Source organism: Amblyomma maculatum, chromosome 8, assembly GCF_055883805.1.
Source record: "Amblyomma maculatum isolate TAMU_Amacu chromosome 8, ASM5588380v1, whole genome shotgun sequence".
Classification (NCBI taxonomy): Eukaryota; Metazoa; Arthropoda; class Arachnida; order Ixodida; family Ixodidae; genus Amblyomma; species Amblyomma maculatum.
In genome coordinates, this window is record NC_139351.1 from 4856249 (window position 1) to 4883242 (window position 26994).

The window sequence follows — 26994 nt, forward strand, 5'->3', positions numbered from 1 at the left end:
TGGACAAGCTTTTTATTTTTTTTTTTCCGAAAAAGCTGCCGTGCACCTACTACACACAAATGTTCTCGAAGTACTTAAGATCCTGATTCAATCAGCATTTGAGAATTCAACACTGAGTTGCCCAAAAGGAATTGACAACAGCTATGCTATTAGGTCCGCTTCTTTGATATTTGAAAAATTTCTCAGAATTCTTCTTCTCAATTAATTATACCAGGAAAGTGACAGAGAAAACTGAGACGCCAACTCCTTATGTGCACAAGCCGTACAGGAAGATTTCGAGACTGAATTTCCTAGACGCAGGCCGCATTTTGATGAATTGATGAATATGTAGTGCACTGTGTAACTTTGAAGGACAATTTTTTTATTGTTTGCAGCTCTTTTCGATTTTGCTGAACTGTTTATGCCCATTTCCTTGATTAAAGGTAGTCGTGAGACTAAATATGCATCTTCGGTCTTTCAACCGACTGATATGTTTTGAACGAAGCTAGAACAGCCCACTCCACTAGACAAGTGACATTTTTACTGTATCAGTAAATTTTTGTTCTTTACTCAGAATCTGAGACGCGCCATGAATTTTCGCCGGTGCCTCTTTTGATCTAAACGAAAACGGTAGCGGTTGACAGAATCTGCACCCAACAGTTCATCATGCACTCACGTCAGGTCGCGCTACACCTGCTTAAAGCATTCAAAGGCACATTGCATATAGCCTGGTAAATTTATTTTTGTACAAAACTTAGGGGAAAAAAATGTTGAAGTGTACCCGAAGCTTCATTCGACCGTGCACGGCCGCACTGACGAAGGCGCGCGCGCGCGTGAGTGGATTGTTGACTGTATTTTATTTCTCGTACACGATAAATGTTCGATGCTGATTACGGCCTTTGTATAAACCATAAAGAGCGAAATGTCCGGACCTGCCGGTTGCAACTGACGCGGGCGAAGCTAACAGTGAGCGCGCGCCTTTCCCTTGCGCGTGAACGGCTGTGGCGGAGGAGCAGCAGTGGGGCGGTGGCGACCCCACCGAGGCGCGGCGGGCGGTGGAAACAGACCCCCTTGGAGAGGCCGTAAGAGAAGAGAAGAGCGCTCTCTCTCGAGACCGGCCGTGTTTCTCCTTGAGTTGCGGTCTCCACCACCGCAAGGGGCGCGACCTGCTCACTGTTCGCTCCGCGTCTGCTTCAGCGGCGGCGGGTGGCTTTTGCCTGGCTTCGCGCTGTCGCTCGCGAGTTTCGTGGTGAGTGCAGCCCCGAAATTAAAGAACACACAAGGTAGATGATGCAGCGGCATGTCGTCAACGTACTACACACGTGAACAGATATAAAAAACACTGTCGTTCAGCAAACGTTCGACAAGCATGGCATACATTGCAGCATGGTAGCTACTTTTGTCCATTTTAATCCGAATTTGTCCCAAGCTTGTACAAGATTAGGAACAAAAAAAAACTGAATGAGAAGTGATCACATCGAAGCTTCTTCAAGGCTAACATGACAGCAACTCGTCTGCTACAGCAAAACCGTCTTTAGCGCTAGATGCGAAACCATTCATGTAACACCGAAGATAAAAATAATTTCATACAATATGTAATGTAAATTGCAAAGTGCTTGGATGATATAAAGTATTAGTATAACAGTCAAAGTTAACGTTGTAGGGTTGAGTTTTAAGTGTTATCACAATTCATATATTAGCCAATGTGTGGTATTATAAACATTATTTTAATTTTGCAAATAAACATTGTTTTAATGAAATTTTTACATGATATTAAGCTTGTTATGAAAGCAATAAAAAATGGTTTGATATTCATGACACCGCTCGTGCTCGAAGTGGTAAAAAGTGACCAATATATTATGAAAGTAATACTCGATGCAGTGATTTACAAATGAGTTCACCTGCTGTATCGAAAGTATGCAAGAAACTTCTAAAGCGTTAAAGGAGGACACTCTCACTGAAGACTCATTTCAAGCCTTATATAGCGACCCATTGAGGCCCTCTTCGGGAAAGTAAGGTTAATGTGCGGAAGGGAATGACATATGCTAGATGCGAGGGCCGTAACAGCTAGCGGCACATGACTACATTGCGAAGATGGACGTTTCATCTGAGAGCAAAATCAAGGCGCTGAAGGAAGTGATGGCATCTCCTACAATCCCATTTATCACTGTCACATATTCCGGTTAACCTTACGCCGCTGGATATATCGTTTAGTTAATCAACTTCGGGTGTGACGCTTGCGCTATTCTTCTTGAAACTAGCGAAAGAAGCAGCCCCATGTTGTACGCTCTTCTACAGGGACAATATTCTAGTGGACTGCATTATCCGAAACCAGAGATTGTTGCCCTATTGGACAAGCTTTTTTTTTCGAAAAGGCTGCCGTGCACCTACTACATACAAATGTTCTCGAAGTACTTAGGATCCGATTCAATCAGCATTTGAGAATTCAACACTGAGTTGCCCGAAAGGAAATGACAACAGCTATGTTATTAGGTCCGTTTCTTTGATATTTGAAAAATTGCTCAGAATTCTTCTTCTCAATTAATTATACCAGGAAGTTGACAGAGAAAACCGAGACGCCAACTCCCTATGTGCACAAGCCATGCAGGAAGATTTTGAGACTGAATTTTCTAGACGCAGGTCGCGTTTTGATGAATTGATGAACATATAGTGCAATGTGTAACTTTGAAGGACAATTTTTTTTATTATTTGCCGCTCTTTTCGATTCTGCTTAACTGTTTATGCCCATTTCCTTGATTAAAAGTAGTCGCGAGACTACATATACATCTTCGGTCTTTCAACCGACTGATATGTTTTGAACGAAGCTAGAACAGCCCACTCCACTGGACAAGTGACATTTTTACTGTATCAATAAATTTTTGTTCTTTACTCAGAATCTGAGACGCGCCATGAATTTTCGTCGGTGCCTCTTTTGATCTAAACGAAAACGGTAGCGGTTGACAGAATCTCCACCAAAAGTTCATCATGCACCCACGTCAGGTCGCGCTACACCTGCTTAAACCATTCAAAGGCACATTACATACAGCCTGGCAAATTTATTTTTGTACAAAACTTAGGGGCAAAAAAATGTTGATGTGTACCCGAAGCTTCATTCGACCGTGCAGGGCCGCACTGACGAAGGAGCGCGCGCGTGAGTGGATTGTTGACTGTATTTTATTCCTCGTACACGATAAATGTTCGATGCTGATTACGGCCTTTGTATAAACCATAAAGAGCGAAATGTCAGGACCTGCCGGTTGCAACTGACGCGGGCGAAGCTAAAAGCGAGCGCGCGTTTCCCTTGCGCGTGAACGGCTGTAGCGAAGAGCAGCAGTGGGGCGGTGGCGACCCGTCGAGGCGCGGCGGGCGGTGGAAACAGACCCCATTGGAGAGGCTGTAAGAAAAGAGAAGCGCTCTCTCTCTCGAGACCGGCCGTGGCCAAGACCAGCCACGGCCGCTCAATGGAGGCTGTTAGGTTTGGGGATCGCGAGTGCCGGGGTAGCGTACCGCTGCGGCGCGCGGCCCCTCGGTAGCGTTGGCCTGGCGGCTCCGTGGACGGCGGACGGCATCAAAGGTGCCAGCAAAGGCGGGGCGTCTTTTAACGAAACAACCTTTACTGTAACATCAGGAAGAAACGGGCAGTGAAGCTGACCCGGAGAGATTACAGACACTCTCACACAGCTGGTGTCTAACGTCGTGCCAACGGCGCGTCAAAGTACAGGGTTTTGAATATTTGGGGGCTGGGATTTAAAACATTCCTATGCAAAATCTACTAACCCATTCGAGCTGAAATAACGTTCACAAAGTAGCAAAATATCGTCTACGTTATCTGATAAGTGATTCAACATCGGTACTTGCCTAGATTTTCCGAAATCAAGAAAAAACTGCTCTCGGTGGCGTGCACAATTTTCGCAGAAGAGAGTCTAAAAGCTATTTTAACATGGTGCGTCATCTGTCGGGCAGCGAGGTAAGCGCGCCAACGGCCGGGATGGAGCTTGTCTCACTGCTCGACAGATGACGCACCATGTTAAACTAGCTTTTCGACTCTCTTCTGCGAAAATTGTGCACGCCACCGAGAGCAGTTTTTTCTCGATTTCGAAAAATCTAGGCAAGTACCGATGTTGAATCACTTATCAGATAACGTAGACGATATTTTGCTACTTTGTGAACGTTATTTCAGCTCGAATGGGTTAGTAGATTTTGCATAGGAATTTTTTAAATCCCAGCCCCCAATTATTCACGACCCTATAGTCTCTGTCCCAGCGGAGTCGGCCGCTGCTTTTTATAGGTTTTCCTGTTCACAGGGAAAGGGTAAACCCTCACAGGAAAGGGAGAGCCAAACATGTTGGTTCACGACGAATGACTCAATCGCAGGTGTTCCGACCTCATCTCCTCCACCTCCTGCAGACAGGAGAGGGCGAAGCACTTTCCCTCGAGCTCCAGGCTTGGCCAGCTTTTGCACACACACGCACGCACACACATTTGGCGCGTGGCAGGAACACGCCGAGACTTGTCGGCGGGAGGAAGCGTTGCGCGGCCGATGAACGGCGTCGAAATGGCCGATCCGCTCGCGGTTCTGCTGGTTGCTATGCGGTGGCCGCGTCAGCTGTCCCACTTCTCGGTGGAGAAACGTAACAGACTGCCCCGCCGGGGAAGGGAGATCCCGAAGGGCAGGGGACTGCATCCGCTGTCCGGAGGGATCGGGATGTTGCTGCTAGCAGGGGTCGTCCAACTCAGCTTCTCTTGAGCTCAAACAGCCTGAAGAAGTCCTTGGCAAGTCCGGGTTTCCAAGGCACTCTGCAACTTGTCTTCAGGAGAGATTTTTGACAATCCACAACGTCACAACCACGCTAAAAACTCAACCAGTCAGCCAGCAAGGACGGCACAAACTTCACTAAGTTTTGCCAGACTATTTCCCTCTTATGCCCCCATCTACATTAAAGGGCAGCTTAGCAGCACTTGGAACGCGTCCACAAATTTGAAAATTTCGCTTTCAAAAACATCATTCTCAAACAAAGATAATACAATACAATAATGTTCAAAATCCTATGTCAGGAAGAAAAACACCAACTAGTGAATAAAGGCTTCTTCTCACGTTATAGGCTTCGACTTAAGCCATCGGCGTTACCGTTGAGATCACCCTTTTCACTAAAGCTTCGGCTGTCCGTTTCACGGAACAACCGTACTTTCCTGTTTCTGTGCAAATACCTACATGAGGATGAATCACTCATTTTCATGAACAACCTATCCCTCTCCTTACGGGTTGCGCACCAGTCACGCATTTTCTGGGCACGGGCGCATTTGTGCCTTTGGGATAGTCGCTTTCTTTTTCGCGACTGCCTCAACTTGCTCCATTCTTTCTCGCGCCTGCCTTTCCGTTTTTTTCTACGGCAGCACTGGAACACAGGCTTTCTGCTTTCTTGTTGCAATCTTTGGAGTTTGCTCTCCTTACGATGGCAGCATTCTTTCTCGCGCCTGCCTTTTCGCGTTTTTCGTCGGCAGCGCTCGAATACTAGCCTTCTGCTTTCGTTTGGCAGTCGTTTGAGCTTGCTCTCCTTACGACGGCAGCAATCTTTCTCGTGCCTGCCCTTCCGCGTTTTTCGGTGGCAGCACTTGAATACTCTAGTTCCACTTTCTTTCGGCGCGAGCTCTGGCAAGCTAGCGGTAACCGGAGCTAGTAGGACACCGGTGTCATCGAATTGGTCAAAGCAGTCAAAGTGCGGTGCCGCGTCTGCATCGAGGCCAGCTGCGCATGACTCACCTTCAGACAAGTCCGAACAACAACCGCTCATGCCAGCCCTCAAGCTAGGCAGTTCCTCTGGCGGCGCCGCGGCTGCATCGCATGACTCACTTTCAGTCAAATCCGAACAACCGCTTATGCCAGCCCTCAAGCTAGGCATTTCCTCTGGCTCGCCACTCACGTTACACGGGTCCTCCGATGAGCCGCATCGCTCAGCGTTAACCGGCGCACGATCCAGCTCTTTCGACAGCTGGGGCGCTTCGGATTGCGTGAGGGTCATGTGTGCCACGTCCGCGTTCGCACTGGGGTTGCTTTCGCGAATACAACCTAGCGTGGTTTCGGAGCACGAACTATTCTGACTCTGCTCTGGTCGTTCGCTGTCGCCTTCGCAAGTCTCGCTCTCTACAGCGGACGCGCACTCCTCGTCGGTCTGCCCTGGCTGATCACAACTCGCGGGCTGCGCAGTTTCCCAGATCGGCACTTCGTTTTTCTGCGTGCCCTGCTCTACGACACAGCTGATTTCGGAAACCGAAATTTTCTCATTTCCTAGCTGATTTCCATCTCCGCCACGCTCTAGACCAGCTTCTGCATTTAACTCGAGAGGCGGTTCAGCTATTATCAGTTCCCCACACTCAATTGATGGAACTGTATCTCCTACAGCTACTTGGGTCGGCATGCAGTTTACCTCGCTTAACGGCGTCACTTCGGACTTCTCGCCGATTAAGCCTGTGCTAACCGTCTCAGCTAGTGGCTCGACCAAGGTAACAGAATACTCTTCTGTTCCAGGCTCGGTCGGCTCGCTACTGCGGTCACATTGCTCGGCCGCTTCCCCAAGCTGTTTCTCACACTCCGGTGCAAGTTCGATTTGCTCCGGAACTTCCGCACTGTCTAGCCATTCGCTTACAGCGGCTTTCAACTGATAGGCCAAATCAAAGTATGCCTTATTACAATGTTTCTCGCTCTCATATCTCTTCCGAAGATCCTGAGGCGTTATCTGATATCGTATCAGCAATGACTCTTTTAGTTCATCGTAATTTTTCAAGCGGTCGCCAACCAATCGCTTGATTTCTTCCGACGCTTCAGCGGAGAGAAGAGCTACCAACTTCTGCGCCCAACTATCTCGCTCGAAGCGTTTACATCTACAGACATTCTCGAAGTCTGCCAAATAATCTGCCATATATCCTCGGCGATGAGGAACGGTGGTAGACCATCTCGCGGTATTGAACCGTTACACCGCATGGCATTGTTAATGACATTGCAAAGCTTTTCCGCGCTCATTCCATGTGCTGACGCCTCCAGCTGTATTAGTTTCATTACGCGGGCAGACTGCTTTTCTCTCTCCTCGCGACGTTCCCTACGTTCACGTTCCTCTTCCTCGTGACGTTCGTCAATGATCTCAAGGCATTCCAAAAGCTCGTCATCTTCAGCTTCCAACGCAAGAATAGCCTTTAACACTTCTGGTTTTTTGAGTTTGCCTGACAAATTCAGACCCAACTCCTCCGCAAGCTCCAGCAATTTCGGTTTGCGCAACGACTTCAAATCCAAATTCATGGCTGTTCCGAGTGCTGCCTTCTCTACTGCCCACTATTACCTTGCTGCAATTAACCCAGCAACAACGACAACACAATTACCAGCTCTGTTCTCTACTTAACAAAAGCCTGGCAAAACTCAGTAGAAGAAAGTCCCGCACCCACCAAACCTCGCAGCCAAGAATCAAACGCAGTCGTTCCGCTGCAGGCAACCAGTCATCACACAGGGCTCGTTGCACTGCTCCCGCCTTTCCGCTGAGCTGCTTTGATTCACGGGTCACGCCTTGGACATCTCCGCTCTTCCCATCAGATGTTGCACCTCGGTCAGGCCTGGCTCGTTTCACCGACCACGGTCACTGCTTGGTCGTCCTCGTCTCTCCGCTGTTCACCAGTTGTTGGACGACGGTATCGCCTGGCTCCTCCGACCACGGTTACGGCTTGGTCGTCGTCATCCCACCGCTGTTCACCAATTGTTACGTGTGGGTGTCGCGAGCGCCTGAGTAGCGTACCGCTGCGGCGCGCGGCCCCTCGGTAGCGTTGGCCTGGCGGCTCCGTGGACGGCGGACGGCATCAAAGGTGCCAGCAAAGGCGAGGCGTCTTTTAACGAAACAACCTTTACTGTAACATCAGGAAGAAACGGGCAGTGAAGCTGACCCGGAGAGATTACAGACACTCTCACACAGCTGGTGTCTAGCGTCGTGCCAACGGCGCGTCAAAGTAGTCTCTGTCCCAGCGGAGTCGGCCGCTGCTTTTTATAGGTTTTCCCGTTCACAGGGAAAGGGTAAACCCTCACAGGAAAGGGAGAGCCAAACATGTTGGTTCACGACGAATGACTCAATCGCAGGTGTTCCGACCTCATCTCCTCCACCTCCTGCAGACAGGAGAGGGCGACGCACTTTCCCTCGAGCTCCAGGCTTGGCCAGCTTTTGCACACACACGCACGCACACACATTTGGCGCGTGGCAGGAACACGCCGAGACTTGTCGGCGGGAGGAAGCGTTGCGCGGCCGATGAACGGCGTCGAAATGGCCGATCCGCTCGCGGTTCTGCTGGTTGCTATGCGGTGGCCGCGTCAGCTGTCCCACTTCTCGGTGGAGAAACGTAACAAGGCGCACTTGGTGCGGCCCGTCGCGTCGCGCCTCAATGGCTGGGGAAGCGCGTATTGGGAGAAGTTACAGTTTCCGCCGTCATTCTCCGCGAGGGCGCCACCACTGCAGGACAAGGCGCCGCCGGCACGGACGAGCAGACGACGCGGAAGGAGCGCGCTGGCTGGGTTGGCGTGTTATCGTTTTGACTACTCAGCATAACCGCGTGGTTCTGATAGTTCTGCATGCGTGTCATCGGTGCCTATGTCAACAGCGTCCTAGCGTATGCAGCACCATGCCAGGCAACTGCTGTGTGCCGCTGTGCACCACGAAAGCAAGAAAAGATCGGTTACCATGAGTTCCCGTGCGATTCACAATGTCGAGCAGCACGGCTAAAAAACATATCTCGGGAGGGCTAGGATGGAAAAGGAAGCCGGTGGGAGCCGAGTGACAAGTCACTGGTATACTCACTGCACTTCACAGATGACGGTTACAGGAAGAACATAAAACTGAAGGTCCTGCTTCCTTCAGCTGTCCCCTCCGTGTTCCCGAACTGCCCACATTACAAGTTAAGTTACTCACGCGGGCTCATGTTGAGCCAAACAACCTTGAAAAAATAATGTGCACAGGTCGATAGCTTTATTTTCCCCACTTGTTATAGCTACACTTCATTTCCTCCTGGACAACCCCCCGTGTCATCCTGAAGCACGTGTGTTTCAAGATAGCTGCGCCACGATCAGTTTTATGACGATGATATCAAAATGGTATGCCTTGCCCAACATCGCATAAGTGAAGCCATGGAGACACCAAGAGGAGCCGCTCTATTTGTCAGATGACGAGCGACTCTCTTGGTTAGAGTTGGACTTTGCCATATCGAAGACATTCAGGTCCAAGGAGGCACGTCGAAGCAAAGGCTAACCAAACAAACGTACGAAGCAACAATCATGACAACCAGAACCACAGTGGCGCAAATTAAGTACCTTCTTGATCACATCAAGTATCTTACAACAATGTCTTCTGTGTGCCTTACTAGTGCATTGCATTTAACCGAATCTTATTTTCAGCTTCCGATACGCCCTAAAGCAGGCTCTGAAAGCGGGTCTATAGTATTGCTTTTTAGCAGCCTAAGGCAATTCAAAGGCGGGAACGACAAAGTGGACTCAAGGGCTGCCGTTTTCACCTCGGAGAAAATACTGAAGGTACCACTAGCGAAAAAAAAAAATATATATCGACTGAGATTATACACATTTTGCCATGCTTTGTGCAGGTTAGCAACTTGCAAGCATCAGTCTGCAAATGCACCTATCAACAATAGGCAGCTATAAAACTTGGCGTTCGTGATTATGAAAGTCGTACCTTGCCAACTGCCATATCACGTCTGCTGCGAGAGAGTTTTCGAGTCAGCTTGGATTCATTCATGTGTGGTGTGAACCAGCAGCTGAGATAGAGTTAGCACCGATTGCATTCTTGGCTGGTTACCTTGCACGTCCATTTGAAGAGAAAGTATGAATAGTTTTACAGAATCTCATGAAACATTTTTATTTATTCTGTTTTCAGTGCCTGCCCGTGTTTTCATTTTTATTATTACCAAAGTTTAAATAACTACTAGTCCTTACTTTAGAGTGTCAATAATTTTATTTAATTAGTCCCCATCCATTTATTAACTTTGTGCCTTGTGATTCCTGCAAAACCCTGGGCTTATCAAAATTCTTGATGATGGACGCCTAAGGTATCTGAAAATCACCATGCACATTTGTTAGCAAGGTGATGAAGTGCCCGCAGGTCATAAGAAGCAGCAAGCTATGCAACATGTTAATTTCATCCCGTCTTCCCTATTTTGTGCAATTTCCGGAGTTGATTTGCGAGAGAGAAGACCGCAGTCACACTAAGGACCTAACCAAACTAATGCGACCACTGCTGACCAACTGGACACGCAACATCAATCAGACAGTGGTAAAAATCACGCTCGCACATAAACCTTTTTCGAGAAAAGTTCTTCGCATGTAAAATAAGCTTGCGTGTCTTTTGTGCATCACGCGGCTTCATAATCAAACGAGAAAAAAATTGCCTGAGCCTGCGGGCGTGTCGTTGAACTGGCTGTCTTGTGTTGTTTCTTTTACAACAGTTTGTGTTAGCTAGTATGTTTTGGTGGTGGTACCCACTTGAGTATTATTTCCAGTGAAAATGGAGGAACAGGCTGAACAATAATGTTGAACGCTACGTCCTGAATTGTAAGTTTCCAGAAAAGTGCACGCAGAATAATGGCCCCAAACCATGTCCCGATTTCAAGATTGCAATATCTAATACGTTATTACAGTGGTTGAAACGCAACTAAATGGGTGCGCACTCAGCGAAGCACACGACTGCCTCGTTCTCGTTGTAAACGGAAGACCACGAATGACTTGAAAAAGCCTAGTGATGATGACTTGCCGCTATCACCTTATCAATAGCAAACTTGCACATAGCATCACATACTGTGTGAAACGCCGCTCATAATCCTAAATTGAGCAAGCGCCGACCACGCGGACGCCGAACGAAAGCACAGCCACGGCCGCTGCGCGCAGCTCTCCGCCCGGACTCGTCCCGGAGCGGTGGCGATGAGAACTAGGCGCAATAAGGCTCTTCTGGGCGACGCGACGGGCCGCACGAAAGTGCGCCTCCATTGAGCGGCCGTGGACCAGCCATGACCATGGCTGGTCTCGAGGGAGAGAGCGCTTCTCTTCTCTTACGTCCTCACCAATGGGGTCAGTTTCTACTGCCCGCCGCGCCTCGGTGGGGTCGCCACCGCCCCACTGCTGCTAAAACCCCTCAATAAACTAAAAGTAGCACCATCTCCTCTCTTTTCCTCCGGCGGCACCGCTCCTCCTCTCGTATTTCGACCGTGGCTCCACCTACGGGGTGCGCGACTAGCGCGCGCTGTCCGAAGCAGGCGCCGGTCACAGCCGTCTCGATCAGCGCGCGCGCCGATCGAGGCGGCCGTGCTCCGGTAAAAGCGCTCGCTCCGGGTCTCACCAGAGCATTTCAGCTTGCATTTTGTCGCAATGTGTTCAGGTTAAATATTACTAAACTGCTGAAATATATTTACCGAATGTTGACAGAGATTTCAGGCCGGAATAGTTTCAGCTGTGAGTGTCTTACACCACATGTACGCGATTTTGGCGTTGGTTCAACTCTTCGTCATCTCCGTGTGTCCGTAGTTCGTCATCTTTGGCCAAACACAGCGGCATGCTTTATAAAATTTGTAACTAGGCGGCGGACAGGAACAATTTTGCAACAGTCTGTGTATGGTTTCTTTGCAGTGGTTGACTGGATTGCGAGCTGCCGGTAAACTTGAGAAATGTGGCAGCAGTTGTCTTCCATGTATTTTCAACTTCAGCTGCAGATCAGAAATAACTATAGGCGGCGGAAGCTGCAGTCTGTGTGGTGTCTTTGCAGCTTTGACTGACCTGTGAGCTACCAGCAAACTTGGGAAGGGTGGTAGCAGTTATTTTTTTTAATATTTGGCCCTGAAACGGTGCCGTTTCCAGCTGTCATGGTGTGTCACCACACGTACACGATTTCCGCGTTGGTTTCACTCGCCTTCACCTCCTTGAGTCCGTCAGCCGTTGATAAAAGTGCGCAACATGCTTGAAAAAAATTTAACTAGGCTGCGGAAGCTGCAGTCTGTGTGGTTTCTTTGCAGGTTGGACTGAATTGTAAGCTACCGTTAAACATGAGAAGCGTGGTAGCAGATTTTTTCTAATATTTTGCTCTGAAACGGTTCCGTTTTCAACTGTCAGTGTGTGATACCATTCGTACGCGATGTCTGCGTTGGTTAAACTCGCCTTCACCACCGTGCTTCTATCAGCCTCCGGCCAAAGTGCGCAACATGCTTGAAAAAAAAAATTAACTAGCCGGCGGGAACAATTTAGCAGCTGTCCGCGTGGCAGCAAAACACGCGGCGATATGTGCCGCGCGCGCACCGCCCGCACCGCTGGAAAGGAGCAAGCTGCACGCCCAGCCAAAAAAAAAAAAGCGCCCGCGAGCAGGTGACGGCGCTCGGCTAATGAGAGGGTCGAACGACGAAGGAGAGCGCCGGAGAGGAGGCGGGCGGCAAACTTCACATGTTGGCGCTACTTTTAGTATATTGAGGGGTTTTAACTGCTGCTCCTCCGCTACAGCCGTTCACGCGCAAGGGAAACACGCGCTCGCTTTTAGCTTCGCCCGCGTCAATTGCAACCGGCAGGTCCTGACATTTCGCCCCTTATGGTTTATACAAAATCCGTAATCAACATCGAATATTTATCGTGTACGAGGAATAAAATACAGTCAACAATCCGCTCACGCGCGCGCTCCTTCGTCAGTGCGGCCCTGCACGGTCGAATGAAGCTTCGGGTACACTTCAACATTTTTTTACCCCTAAGTTTTGTACAAAACTAAATTAACCAGGCTATGCAATGTGCCTTTGAATGTATTAAGCAGGTGTAGCGCGACCTGACGTGAGTGCATGAAGAACTGTTGGGTGGAGATTCTGTCAACCACTACCGTTTTTGTTTAGATCAGAAGAGGCACGGGCAAAAATTCATGGCGCGTCTCAGATTCAGAGTAAAGAACAAAAATTTACTCATATAGTAAAAATTTCACTTGTCTAGTGGAGTGGGCTGTTCTAGCTTCGTTCAAAACATATCAGTCGATGAAAGACCGGAGATGTATATGTAGTCTCGCGACTACTTTTAATCAAGGAATTGGGCATAAACAGTTAAGCAGAATCGAAAAGAGCGGCAAACAGCAAAAAAATTGTCCTTCAAAGTTACACATTGCACTATATGTTCATCAATTCATCAAAACGCGACCTGCGTCTAGAAAATTCAGTCTCAAAATCTTCCTGCATGGCTTGTCCACATAGGGAGTTGGCGTCTCGGTTTTCTCTGTCACCTTCCTGGTATAATTAATTGAGAAGTATTCTGAGAAATTTTTCAAATATCAAAGAAGCGGACCTAATAACATAGCTGTTGTCATTTCCTTTCGGGCAACTCAGTGTTGAATTCTCAAATGCTGATTGAATCAGGATCTTAAGTACTTCGAGAAAATTTGTATGTAGTAGGTGCATGGCAGCTTTTTCGGAAAAAAAAAAAAAAGCTTGTCCAATAGGGCAATAACCTCTGGTTTCGGATAATGCAGTCCACTAGAATATTGTCCTTGTAGAAGAGCGTACAACATGGGGCTGCTTCTTTCGCTAGTTTCAAGAAGAATAGCGCAAGCGTCACACCCGAAGTTGATTAACTAAACGATATATCCAGCGGCGTAAGGTTAACCGGAATATGTGACAGTGGGAAATGGGATAGTAGGAGATGCCATCACTTCCTTCAGCGCCTTGATTTTGTTCTCAGATGAAACGTCCATCTTCGCAATGTAGTCATGCGCCGCTAGCTGTTACGGCCCTCGCATCTAGTATATGTCATTCCCTTCTGCACATTAACTTACTTTCCCGAAGAGAGCCTCAATGGGTCGCTATATAGGGCTTGAAATGAGTCTTCAGTGAGAGGGTCCTTCTTTAACACTTTAAAGTTTCTTGCATACTTTCGATATAGCAGGTGAACTCATTTTTAAGTCATTATATCGAGTATCACCTTCGTCATTTATTGGCCTCTTTTTACCCCTTCGAGCAAGAGTGGTGTCATGAATATCAAACCATTTTTTAGTGTTTTCATAACAAGCTTAATATCATGTAAAAATTTCATTAAAACAATGTTTATTTGCAAAAATTAAAATAATATGTATAATACCACACATTGCCTAATATATGAATTGTAATAACAGTTAAAACTCAACCATACCACGTTTACTTTGACTGTTATATTAATCTTTTATTCATGCAAGCATTTTGCAATTTACATTACATTGTTATGAAATTATTTCCATCTTCGGTGTTGCATAAATGGATTCGCATCTAGCGCTAAAGACGGCTTTGCTGTAGCAGACGAGTTGCTGTCATGTTAGCCTTGAAGAAGCTTCGATGTGATCACTTCTCATTCAGTTTTTTTTTTTTTTTTTTGTTCCTATTCTTGTACAGGCTGGGGAAAAATTTCGGACTGAAATGGACAAAAGTAGCTACGCCGCAATGTATGCCATGCTTGTCGAACGTTTGCTGAACGACAGTGTTTTTTATATCCGTTCACGTGTGTAGTGCGTTGACGACATGCCGCTGCATCATCTACGTTCTGTGTTCTTTAATTTCGGGGCTGCATTGACCACGAAACTCACGAGCGACAGCGCGAAACAAGGCAAAAGCCACCCGCCGCCGCTGAAGCAGACGCGGAGCGAACAGTGAGCAGGTCGCGCCCCTTGCGGTGGCGGAGAGCCCAACTCAAGAAGAAACATTCCCATTGTTCCCGCGGCGATTGAGAAGGCCGTAAGAAAGAGCGCGCGCTCTCTCCGAGACCGGCCGTTCAATGACATAGCAGTCCGTGCCATACGGGAGACAACTTAGGCCAGGGGGCGCTGCATCACTCTGTGCGTAGCCTGTTCGTGCTTACCCAATGCATCGAAATATCTAGAGTGGAAAATAGATCTTTGTATTTGGCCTTCCTGGACATAAACGGGGCGTACACCAACGTAAGCAGGGAACTCCTGTGGAACATATTAAAAGAAGAAGGTATCGGTTATGAGATAATAGAGTTCCTACAGGAAATATACCGGGATAATAAAGTAAAAATTACGTGGGAAGGGATAAGAAGTACGGAAGATGTCAAAATATGCAGAGGATTAGGAGGACTGTCCTCTGCCACCACTGTTGTTCATGCGTTATATGAAAAACCTGGAACGGAAGATACAATAAATTAACCTAGGTTTTAACCTGTCATATAGATTAGCGGGAAAGGCGGTAGAGCAGCGCCTCCCCGGTTTGATATGCAGACGATATTGTGCTGCTAGCTGAGAGTCTGGAAGAATTTCAAACTCTAGTTAAGTATTGCGGAGACGAAGGGGAAGCTCTAGGCTTCAGTTTTAGCGCAGTTAGTTCGGTTCTGATGATTTTCAACGGCTCAACTGATCAGGGTCTTAAAATAAAAGGCCATGAAATACCTAGAGTAGCAGAATATAAATATTTGGGGGTATGGGTAAACGAAGGATTGGCATACATTGGAAAGCATGAGCAATCTCTTAAGGCCAAATGGCGAAGAAATGCCGGAATAATGAAGCACAGGGCATTGTGGGGATACAACAGGTATGAGGTTTTGAGGGGAAAGGAGTGTGTGAGTGAGTGAAAAACTTTATTAAGCTCCAGATTGGCTTGTCTTCTGCGGTTTTCAGATGGCTTCGTCCATCTTCTAAGACAAAGGTCGGTTGCCCTCAGTCCAGGGCTCCGCTGGATGCTGCTGCCAGTTGTGCTCGCCGAATCAGACCTTCTTGGTCGACTCGGCGATCGCTGGACAGCACTCCCTCCCATTGCTCCGCATTCTTTAGAAAGGAATTATGGTGCCCGGACGTACTTTCGGAAATGCGGTTTTGTGCCTAAAATCAGAGGTACTCTCGACATTAGAAATAAGACAGAGCTCCGTTGGACGGTAAGCACTAGGTGCCCACGGCAAAACCACAAATGAGGCGGTACAGGGAGATATGTGCTGGGCATCTCTCGAAGTACGGGAAGCTCGGAGTAAAATATTATATGAGGAACGCCTGAGGAAATTGGACAGTAACAGATGGGCAGCTAAAGTATTTAAATACCTGTACTTAAAAAGGAAAGAATTATGGTGCCCGGACTTACTTTCGGAAATGCGGTTTTTTGCCTAAAATCAGAGGTACAGTCAACATTAGAAATAAATCAGAGCTCCGTTGGACGATAAGCACTAGGTGCCCACGGCAAAACCACAAATGAGGCGGTACAGGGAGATATGGGCTGGGCATCTTTCGAAGTACGGGAAGCTCAGAGTAAAATATTATATGAGGAACGCCTGAAGAAATTGGACAGTAACAGATGGGAAGCTAAAGAATTTAAATACCAGTACTTAAAAAGTGGTGAGTCACAATGGAGGAAAAGAACTAGAAAACTAACTAGTAAGTATGCTAGTCACAAAGACGGAGAAATAAAGAGCATTAAGCAACAGGTGAAAAACGCAGAGGTCAAAATTGGATAAATTCGATGGAAAAGAAACAAAGTGGAATTATACCGAAAGTGGAAAATGCAGATCAGGAAGGAAGATTTCATTGATAACTCAAGAGGGAGTGCCCTACTTTTTGAAGCTAGACCAGGGTGCCTTAGAACACGCAGCTACAAAAAGAAATTTAGCAATGGAGATGGCGCATGTGCTGTATGTGGTAACTCCAGTGAAACAATTGCCCATATATTATACTCGAATGTAATGGTATCCATCCGGAAGTTGATGCAGGCGCAGTCACTGTTCCTGAAGCTCAGGGGTTTAGAGATACCAGTGGCCGGGTGAATAAGCCGGCGGTGGAAACTCGCAAAAAACGACTGGAAGATTGGTGGCTTAAAAGCAGAGAAATGACATAATGTTAGTAATGTAGAAACAAAAATTTAATAAATAGAATGATGGTGTAGTTAACCAATCTAAATCAATAATTAAGATATAGGTAGAAAAATGAGCATGATAGCTACTGCTACCACCCCGTTTCAAAGGGGACGCTCCTCCTACAAAATTGCTGTCGGTCCAGCGACCCTCAAAATTGCAATCTCATTTGGGCTCGCGGACATCAGGGACTCCTGGGCAATGAGTTAGCCAATCAGGCGGCCCGCGCGCTCTCACCCTGGGTACTCAAACTTGCTCGGGAAGTCTACTCCGAGCCCACGCAATGTCTTATTACATTCAAAGAAATTGCCACATATTATAAGGACAGCCATCGCCGCTTTCCGGAACCTTGTGAAGGTCTCCGGAGAGCGGACGAAAGGCTCCTTCTCAAAATTTTTACAAACCCCATTGCTGTGCCCGGCAGTCTTGAAGCACTTCAATACAGACTTTGATGGGGGCTGCAGCCTGTGTGGAGCGACCTTCTCGGACGTTTTCCACATGGTCTGGGCCTGTCCATCGAATCCCCACCGTTCCCAACCCTTCATTACCCACCCTTCTAGGGAGGCCTAGGAGGCGGCGCTGCTCAGCTGCCATGACCTACAGTCCCAGCGGACCTTGGTCGCCAGGGCGCGAGCGGCGTTAGACGCCATTGGGGCTCCGGAATAGGAGCTCCACCTAGGTTTGTGAGGGCCTGGGCCAATAGGGCCTCGGTCCAAACACCTCCTTGTACAAATAAATGTTTGTGCCACCACCACCTATATTTTATCCATCCATCCATCGCAGAACTACTCACAAGGAGGAAAATTAAGGACTTTCAAGTAGCAAACCATTGGAATGGAAAGAGGAAGCCACGGAGCTGGTGGAATAAGGAAATAAGGGAAGCCATTGAACAACGACGGGCTGCTTCGAGAGAACACCGACAGGCAAAGAAAGCACAGGTATCTCAGGAGAAAATCGACCAAAAATGGGAATCATATCGACAAAGAAACTTGAGGTATAGGCCCTCTTCCAAAGTAAAATAAAGCAGTCCACCGATCGCTGGATGGCTGACATACACGATGCCTCTAGAGGCTGACCAAGAAAATTCTGTAACCATAAAATCTGGCTAGGGAAAAAGAATCAATGAAAGCAAGATCGGATTCAAGATAACGAGGGAAATTGTTTAAAGGGAGACAACGCAGTGAACTACATTACATCAGTTATAGCCGAGCCATTTAAGAGCGACGATAAGGTAATCTCCGCAATTCAGGAAGCAACACAAGATATCAGAATACAAAGCAGCTTAGAACTGACTAATCTAAACTGGAAAATGACAGAAAAAAATATTCCTAAAAACACATCTACAGGAATAAATGGAATTCCGATCAAGCTGTAAGGTATGCCACCACCTTTTTGAAAATTTTTTGAAATTTTGACCTTTAAATTTTTATTTCACACTGACCTTATAAAGTATCGTTTTAAATGATATTCAAAAACAAAAAAAAAATAGTTTAAAAAATGATGCTAGAATTTGTTATTGACAAAAAATGGTCCAAACATGGCTGTTATGCAAACATTCATAACTAGCCAATGGAGTGTAGAAATTCTAAACTTTTTGGCACAGAATTAGCCAAATAACCAGGCTGTGCAACTAACTAGGATCTTTGCCATCCGATAATTGGGAATCATGTTATACAAAAAATTCTAAAGAAAACAAACAAATGTGTCATTTTTGTTTGCATTCCTTGGCATAAAACATGATTACATCAAAACTTACCATTCGATTTCATTCATCCTAGTTCATTGCACAGGTTAGTAATAGAGAAACGAGCGAGCAAAGTTTAATTGAAAAATGTTCCTTCAGTTCAAAGTTACAACTGTTTGCACAACAAGAAAGTGCAAGAAATCGAGTTTTGTGAAAAACACGATTAAAGTTTTTCAATCCTTGTAGAAACAAGATCACCAAGCGCAAGAAAGTTACAATCCACCAGGTTCATAGCTGGGGCCCTCCTTAGCTGCCACGAGCTCTCTTTTGGCTTTTGTTGCTGCCCGTCTTTTCTTGCGGAGATGTTTCACCTCACCCGTTGATTGACCTGGGCTTTCTTCACACGTCACTGGCGCAACATGCTGCGAGAGTGTGGTGGCCAGGTTCGATGCCTGCTTCCCTCAAAATATCTGCTGTACTTCTGTTACCATCATTGAAGTGGTACACAGCATCGTATAAACCAAAAAGTAGGATGGGCAGGCTCAGGTGGACGTCTTTGGGAACCCGTTGCCAAATCATACCGTTGAAACTCTCGTTGGCATTTTGGGTTCTTCCATGGAGGCACCTTTTTAAGAGATCATCCTTACAAAGGTCAGCATACAGCGGCTTCACTTTGTTGAGTACATTTGGAAAGGCCTCCCTTGTGCTTGTAGAATCCACCACCGAGTGCATTCCTTCGGTTAAACCCACACCAACTCTCAGAGCCAAGAGGGCACAGACCATGCCTTGGTGTTTCATCTGTTGAACTACAGTGAAACAGGCTCGCTAATGCAGCTTGCTTCATGGCTTGCAGGTCTCCCACATTCGCTCTGATGGCAATACCATAATAGTTCTGCAGCCGGTCGATGAGGACATCCGTTAACTTTCCTTTGCCTCCAAGCCCAGAAACGCTTTTTTTTTTCAACTTTCGTAGTCGGCATCCTACACGCTTCTGTACGTGCCCAATGCACTCCAGTTTGCGCACGCTATTGCACCATATATGTCCTTTATAGCCGCGTGGCTCTTGGAGTCGCCATCTCCATAGAAGTCTACATATTTTAAACCACGACTTCTTTCTGACCGCTCGAACATACGATAGAGCCCTACTGCCTCCATACCACCAGCACTACCGGTGTAGTTTGCTTGACACTGGGTATGATTTGCCTTCCACTCCAGATATTCAATGCTTGAGGGATTCAACTTCCTCTTCGAACAGCATGCCCTACATTTACTTGACATGCCTTCTACGTCAATAACTATCCCAGTATCAATGGATATCAAGGACACACAGCCATTCAATGATGAATGTCCACGCCTTTGCCATGTGCCATCACCTGACACACCACACTCAGTACTTTGCACAACACAACGGAATTCAGCAGCGGCATTCATCATTGAGTTAGACGCAGCAGCCTCTGCCGCTTTACAGAGCTTAGCAGATATCTTTTGGTAGGCAGAATGCCAAGGCGGCGGTGGCATGTTCATCACTTCTGTCAGCGTTACAGCTCCAGAATATCCCTTGCCCAGCTGATGCAATGCGTAGACACGACGCAGGTTGTTCTCGATAGCACTTCCAGCCTCTTTCGACGATTGAAATGACTATGCATATCCTCACGCACCACACAGAACAGCATATGCACATGATTTCCAAGCCGCGAGCATTCTTCCAATGTGAGCGACGTCGTCTTGCATTCCGGGCAGGCCAGTTTTGCAAAAAACAGATGATAGGATCTCCATATCAATAATCCTATTACCTTGCAGTAGAGGTTTTTGCAGCGGCACTTCACAATTGTTCTGTAAGTTCCCAAGCTTTGCAGCACTCGCCGATACATTCACGCCCGCATGGTCTTCGGTCGGAGCATTCCTTGTGTGTCGATTGCCAAGAAACTTCCGTTGCAATCGCCTTTTCGCCCTGAACTTTGCCTTGCCTTCTTATAAAAACATCCAGCCTATGTTATTACTGTTGCTACTAAAAATAATGGCTATAAAAAGGATGAATCCGGCAGCAATCAAAGCGGTAGCACAAAGCACACGCAAAGTAAACAACAGAGACGTTAGTAACGTCATGCACCCCCCGTGCGGAAATTTAAAGAAATATTAAAAAAAAACAAAGCCTTACAAATTGCCTTTAAAAATCTTTTACATATGAGACTAAAACATAGCAGAAAAGTTTCAATATGCGCCGTAGATTATCGCTGAGTTATCAGTTTCTGTTACCAAACCACATCAGTTTCGGTTTCGGAACTGTTCATCATCTGTCGGAAAGTTAGCTATAACTTTTGAACTAAATAAGATACGAACATGATTCTTGCTGCAAAACATTCATGAATGTTTGGGGACACTCTAAATTTAAAAACCAAATGTCATTTTTGCAAAAACAATGCCTTTTCAAAGGTGGTGACGTACCTTTAAATGAACTTGGTCCAAGAAGTAAGCAAACATTGTTAAAAGCTTTGGAAACAGTCATAACGACTAAGCGAATTCCGGACAGCTGGCGGCAGAGTAAAATGAACTTGATTTATAAAGGAAAGGAGAAAGGATGCACATAAAATCCTACAGGCCGATTACCATAACATCTGTTATGTACAGGTTGGCCATGCAGGCGGTAAAATTAAAGGTGCAAGCATGGGTAGAAAGTAACAATATACTCGGAGAACTTCAGAACGGCTTTAGAAATGGTAGGGGCTTAGACGATAGCCTGTTCGTGCTTACCCAATGCATCGAAATATCTAGAGTGGAAAATAGACCTTTGTATTTGGCATTCCTGGACATAAACGGGGCGTACGATAACGTAAACAGGAAACTCCTGTGGAAAATATTAAAAAAAGAAGGTATCGGTTAAGAGATAACAGAGCTCCTACAGGAAATATACCGGGATAACAAAGTAGAAATTACATGGGAAGGGATAAGAAGTACGGAAGCTGTCAAGGTATGCAAAGGTTTAAGACAAGGTTGTCCTCTGTCACCACTGTTGTTCATGCTTTATATGATAAACCTGGAACGGAGGATACAAGACAGTAACTTAGGTTTTAACCTGTCATATAGATTAGGTGGAAAGGCGGTAGAGCAGCGCCTGCCCGGTTTGATGTATGCAGACGATATTCTGCTGCTAGCTGAGAGTCTTGAAGAATTGCAAACTCTTGTTAAGTATTGCACATACGAAGGGGACGCTCTATGATTCACTTTTAGCGCAGTTAAGTCGGGTCTGATGATTTTCAACGGCTCAACTGATCATCATCATCAGCAGCAGCAGCCTGATTATACCCACTGCAGGGCGAAGGCCTCTCCCATATTTCTCCACTTAACCCGGTTCTGTGCTAGCTGCATCCACTTCACCCCTGCGAACTTTTCAATCTCTACCGCCCACCTAACTTTCTGCCGCCCCCTGCTACGCTTTCCTTCCCTTGGAATCCAGTTTGTTACCCTCAGCGACCATCGGTTATCCTCTCTTCGCACTACATGTCCTGCCCATGTCCATTTCTTCTTCTTAATTTCTACTAGAATGTCGGTAACTTGAGTTATTTCTCTGACCCACTCTGCACGCTTTCTATCTCTTAATGTTACCCCTACCATTTTTCGTTCCATAGCCCTCTGGGTTGTCATAAACTTAAGTAGAACTCTCTTGGTTAGCCTCCACGTTTCAGCCCCATAGGTGAGTACAGGCAAGATGCAACTGTTGTATACTTTCCTCTTGAGCGATACCGGTAAGCTGCTAGTTATAATCTGCGAGTGCTTGCCAAATGCGCTCCATCCCAATCTTATTCTTCTTGTTATTTCCTTTTCATGGTCCGGATCTGCGGTTACTACCTGTCCTAAGTAGACATATTCGCCTACTACTTCCATTATTTCGCTACCTAATGTAAACTGATGTTCCTTCCCGAGGCTGTTGAACATTACCTTAGTCTTCTGCATGTTGATTTTCAAGCCTACCTTTCTACTTTTCCTGTCTAGGTCATCAACCATTATTTGCAGTTCATCCCCCGAGTTGCTTAACAAGGCAATGTCATCAGCAAATCGCAGATTACTGAGGTATTCTCCATCTACCCTCATCCCTAACTGCTCCCATTCCAAGTCTCTAAATACTTCCTCTAAACAAGCTGTGAATAGTACTGGGGAGATTGTGTCTCCTTGCCTAACACCTTTCTTTATGGGAATTTTGTTACTTTCTTTATGCAGAACTATGGTTGCTGTGCAGCCACTATATATATCTTCCAGCACTTTCACGTACGGCTCATCTACCCCCTGATTTCGCAATGCCTGCATCACCGCCGAGGTTTCAACTGAGTCAAATGCTTTTTCGTAATCAATGAATGCTATGTATAAGGGCTGGTTATATTCCGAGCATTTTTCTATCACCTGATTGATAGTATGGATATGATCGATAGTAGAGTACCGTTTCCGAAACCCTGCTTGATCCTTTGCTTGATTGCAGTCTAAGGTTGTCCTGATTCTATTAGCGATTACCTTAGTAAATACCTTATACGTAACAGACAGTAAGCTGATTGGTCTGTAATTTTTAAAGTCCTTAGAGTTCCCTTTCTTGTGAATGAGAATAATGTTTGCATTCTTCCATGGTTCCGGTACCGTCGGTGATACCAGGCACTGCGTATACAGGGTGGCCAGTTTTTCTAGCACGATATCCCCCCCGTCCTTCAGCAAATCTGTAGTTATCTGATCTTCTCCAGCTGATTTCCCCCTTTTCATAGTTTCTAGTGCTTTCTTGACCTCGTCCTTCGTCACTGGTGGAACGTCTGACTGTTTTTCCCTACCGTCAATCTCATTACGGTCCTGACTACTTTGGCTACTGTAGAGATCTGTATAGAACTCCTCGGCTACTTTGACTATCTTTTCCAAATTAGTGATGACGTTGCCCGCCTTGTCCCTTATCGCATACATCTGGTTTTTGCCTATGCCCAATTTCTTTTTTACCGCTTTAAGGCTTCCCCCGTTCTTTACAGCATGCTCAATTTTCTCCATGTTATACTTCCTTATATCGGCCACCTTGCGCTTATTGATTAGCTTTGATATCTCGGCCAATTTGATCTGGTCTGTTAGATTGGAAGCTTTCATACTCTGGCGTTTCTTAATCAAATCTTTCGTCTCCTTAGACAGCTTACCGGTATCGTCTCTAACTACACTACCGCCTACTTCTACCGCGCACTCAGTAATGATATCTCTGAAATTATTGTTTCTTGCCTCTAGGGTAATCTTGCCATCCTCAGTTAGAGCTGAATACCTATTCTGTAGGAAGATCCTGAACTCTTCTGCCCTCCCCCTCACCGCTAATTCGTTGATGGGTATCTTCCTTATTAATCTGTTGCGTTTCTTCTTCAGATTTAGGCTAATTCGGGACCTCACCATCCTGTGGTCACTGCATCGCACTTTCCCGATTACCTCTACATCTTGCATAATGGCGGGGGTTGAACACTATATGAAGTCGATTTCATTTTTAGTCTCTCCGTTAGGACTTTTCCATGTGCAATTCCGGTTCTTCCGTTTGCTGAAGAAGGTATTCATGATTCGTAAGTTGTTGCGCTCTGCAAACTCAACTAGTAACTCCCCCCTGCTATTCCTAGAACCAATGCCATAGTCACCTATTGCCTTGTCTCCTGCCTGTTTTTTCCCTACCTTGGCATTGAAGTCGCCCATTAGTACAGTATACTGCGTCTTTACTTTTCGCATTGCCGATTCTACATCTTCATAGAAGCTTTCAACTGCCTGGTCATCATAACTACATGTAGGTACATAGGCCTGTACAACTTTCAGTTTATACCGCTGATTAAGCCTAATTACGATGCCTGCAACCCTCTCATTAATACTATAGAATTCGTCTATATTACCCGCTATATACTTATTGACAAGGAAACCTACTCCTAGTTATCGCCTCTCTGGTAAACCTCGATAACACAGTACATTCCCATCCTTCAGTACAGTATATGCCTCATTCGGCCTCCTAGCCTCACTAAGCCCTATGATATCCCATTTCATGCGCTCTAGTTCCTCTAACAGCACTGCTAAACTAGCTTCACTAGCTAGGGTTCTAGCATTAAACGTTGCCAGGGTCAGTTTCCAATGGCGGCCTGTCCAGCGGAGCCAGGCTTTCTTAGCACCCCCTGCTGCGTCACAGGTCTGACCGCCGCCTTGGTCAGTTGTTCCGCAGCCGCTGGTGACTGAGGGCCGGGGTTTTATGGAGCTTATCATAGGAGGTTGCGGCCAAGTACTGCACCAGGGTGGCCAACTCCTGTTCTGGTGAGGGAGTGCGTTGCCGGAGGTGTTCACCGGCATCAGGTCGCACCCCAAACCTGTGTATGCAATTCCATCGACACGCGGATTTTTTTTTTTTTTTTCATCCGGTGGAGAATCGCGCGGCACCGGGATTTGAGCCCCGGTCCTCTTGCATGCGAGGCCGATGTTCTACCGCTACGCCACCGCTGCACTCAACTGCTCAGGGTCTTAAAATACAAGGCCATGAAATACCCAGAGTAGCAGAATATGAATATCTCGGGGTATGGGTAAACAAAGGATTGGCATACATTGAAAAGCATGAGCAATCGCTTCAGGCCAAAGGGCGAAGAAATGCCGGAATAATGAAGCATAGGGCATTGTGGGGATACAAGTATCAGGTTTTGAGGGGTATTTGGAAAGGAATTATGGTGCCCGGACTTACTTTTGGAAATGCGGTTTTGTGCCTAAAATCAGAGATACAGTCGACATTAGAAATAAATCAGAGAGCCGTCCGACGATTACCACTAGGGACCCACGGCAAAACCACAAATGAGGCGGTACAGGGAGATATGGGCTGGGCATCTTTCAAAGTACGGGAAGCTGAGAGTAAAATATTATGTGAGGAACGCCTGAGGAAATTGGAGAGTAACAGATGGGTAGCTAAAATATTTAAATGCCTATACCTAAACAGCGTTGACTCACAATGCAGGCAAAGAACTAGGAAACTAACCAGTAAGTATGCCGGTCACAAGGACGAAGAAATAAAAAGCGTTAATAACAGGTGAAAAACACAGAAGGTAAAAAATGGATAAATTCGATGGAAAAGAAACAGAGTGTGTAATTATACTGAAAGTGGAAAAGGCAGATCAGTAACGAAGCTTGCTTTGATAACTAAAGAGGCAGTTCCCTACTTTTTGAAGCTAGAGCAAGGTGCCCTACAACACGCAGCTACAAAAAGAAATTTAACAATGAAGATGACGCATGTGCTGTATGGGGTAACTTCAGTGAAACAGTTGGCCATGTTATACTCGAATGTAATGGTATCCATCCGGAAGTCCATGCAGGTGCAGTCACTCTTCCTGAAGCTCTGGGGTTTAGAGATACCAGTGGCGGTGAACAAACCGGCCGTGGAAGCTAGCAAAAAACGACTGGAAGATTGGTGGCTTAAAAGCAGAAAAGTGACATAATGTTAATAATGTAGAAAGAAAAATTCAATAAATAGAAGGAGGGTATAGTTAACCAAAACAATAATTAAGATATAGGCAGAAAAATGAGCATAATAGCTACTGCTACCACTCGTTCCAAAGGGGACGCTCCTATATTCCATCCTTCCATCCATCCACTAGGGAGCCTACATGTTGTGCGCAGTCAAAAGAAGGTAAAATGTACTCAGTGTGAGGCGCAGGTTAATCTCAAGGAAATGCGATTCGACTCTGTAGAGGAAGCGGAAGGCAGTGACTTTTTGTGCCGATGTCGCGTGCTGAGTGCGCGCCTAGACGGGTTTCAACTAGAATAGGTCGGAGTAGTGTCGCATGTGGAAGCCATAAAAATGAATTAGATTTATTAAGGGAAGAAAACCAGAAACTGCTGGGACAGCTTCCTCAAAAGTAAAAGCAAAATTATCGACATTGTCCTTGGAAGCAACGAGGACATACCAGTGCGGGCCACGTGACTGGGACCAGCACTAACATGGGCGGCAAGAGCAAAGTAGGTCATGCGGAACTGATCACGGAGTTATTTAGAAGTAGCTAACAAGAAGTCGGGGAAAAAACGGTGAAGCATGGAAGAATGAAAATTCGAGACAGAAGGACACAGGAAACCCAAAGGAGGAGCCAACAGTTGGGAGGGAGCGAGAGAATGCTCAGGTGCTTATCGCTGGGGATTACAACATGAGCAGGTGCAGTCGAGATATCATGGAACGCGTAAAGGGTGATACGCGAGTATTAGTTGGAACCTTCCCAGGGATGACAATGAGCGCAATACTGAAAGAAACCAAGAATAGGCTGTCAAAAATTCCGCACAGCGCAATATGGTGATAGTAGCCGCGGGGCTGAACGATGTCCTAAGTGGTGACGCTGCAAGAGTGGTGGAAAGTTTAGCTCAGGCAGTTGACGATATCAGGGCGATAGCACAGCAAGCACAAATCGTTGTGTGCACAGTACCGGAGGTGCTAGGAACGAACGGAAAGCTTGAAAAGGACGTGGTG

At 46.4% G+C, this 26994-nt stretch overlaps 1 pseudogene; it reads right to left on the reverse strand.

Moving 5' to 3' along the window:
- Positions 1-19505: 19505 nt before the first annotated feature.
- Positions 19506-26504, reverse strand: LOC146180466 (uncharacterized; annotated as a pseudogene).
- Positions 26505-26994: the final 490 nt, after the last annotated feature.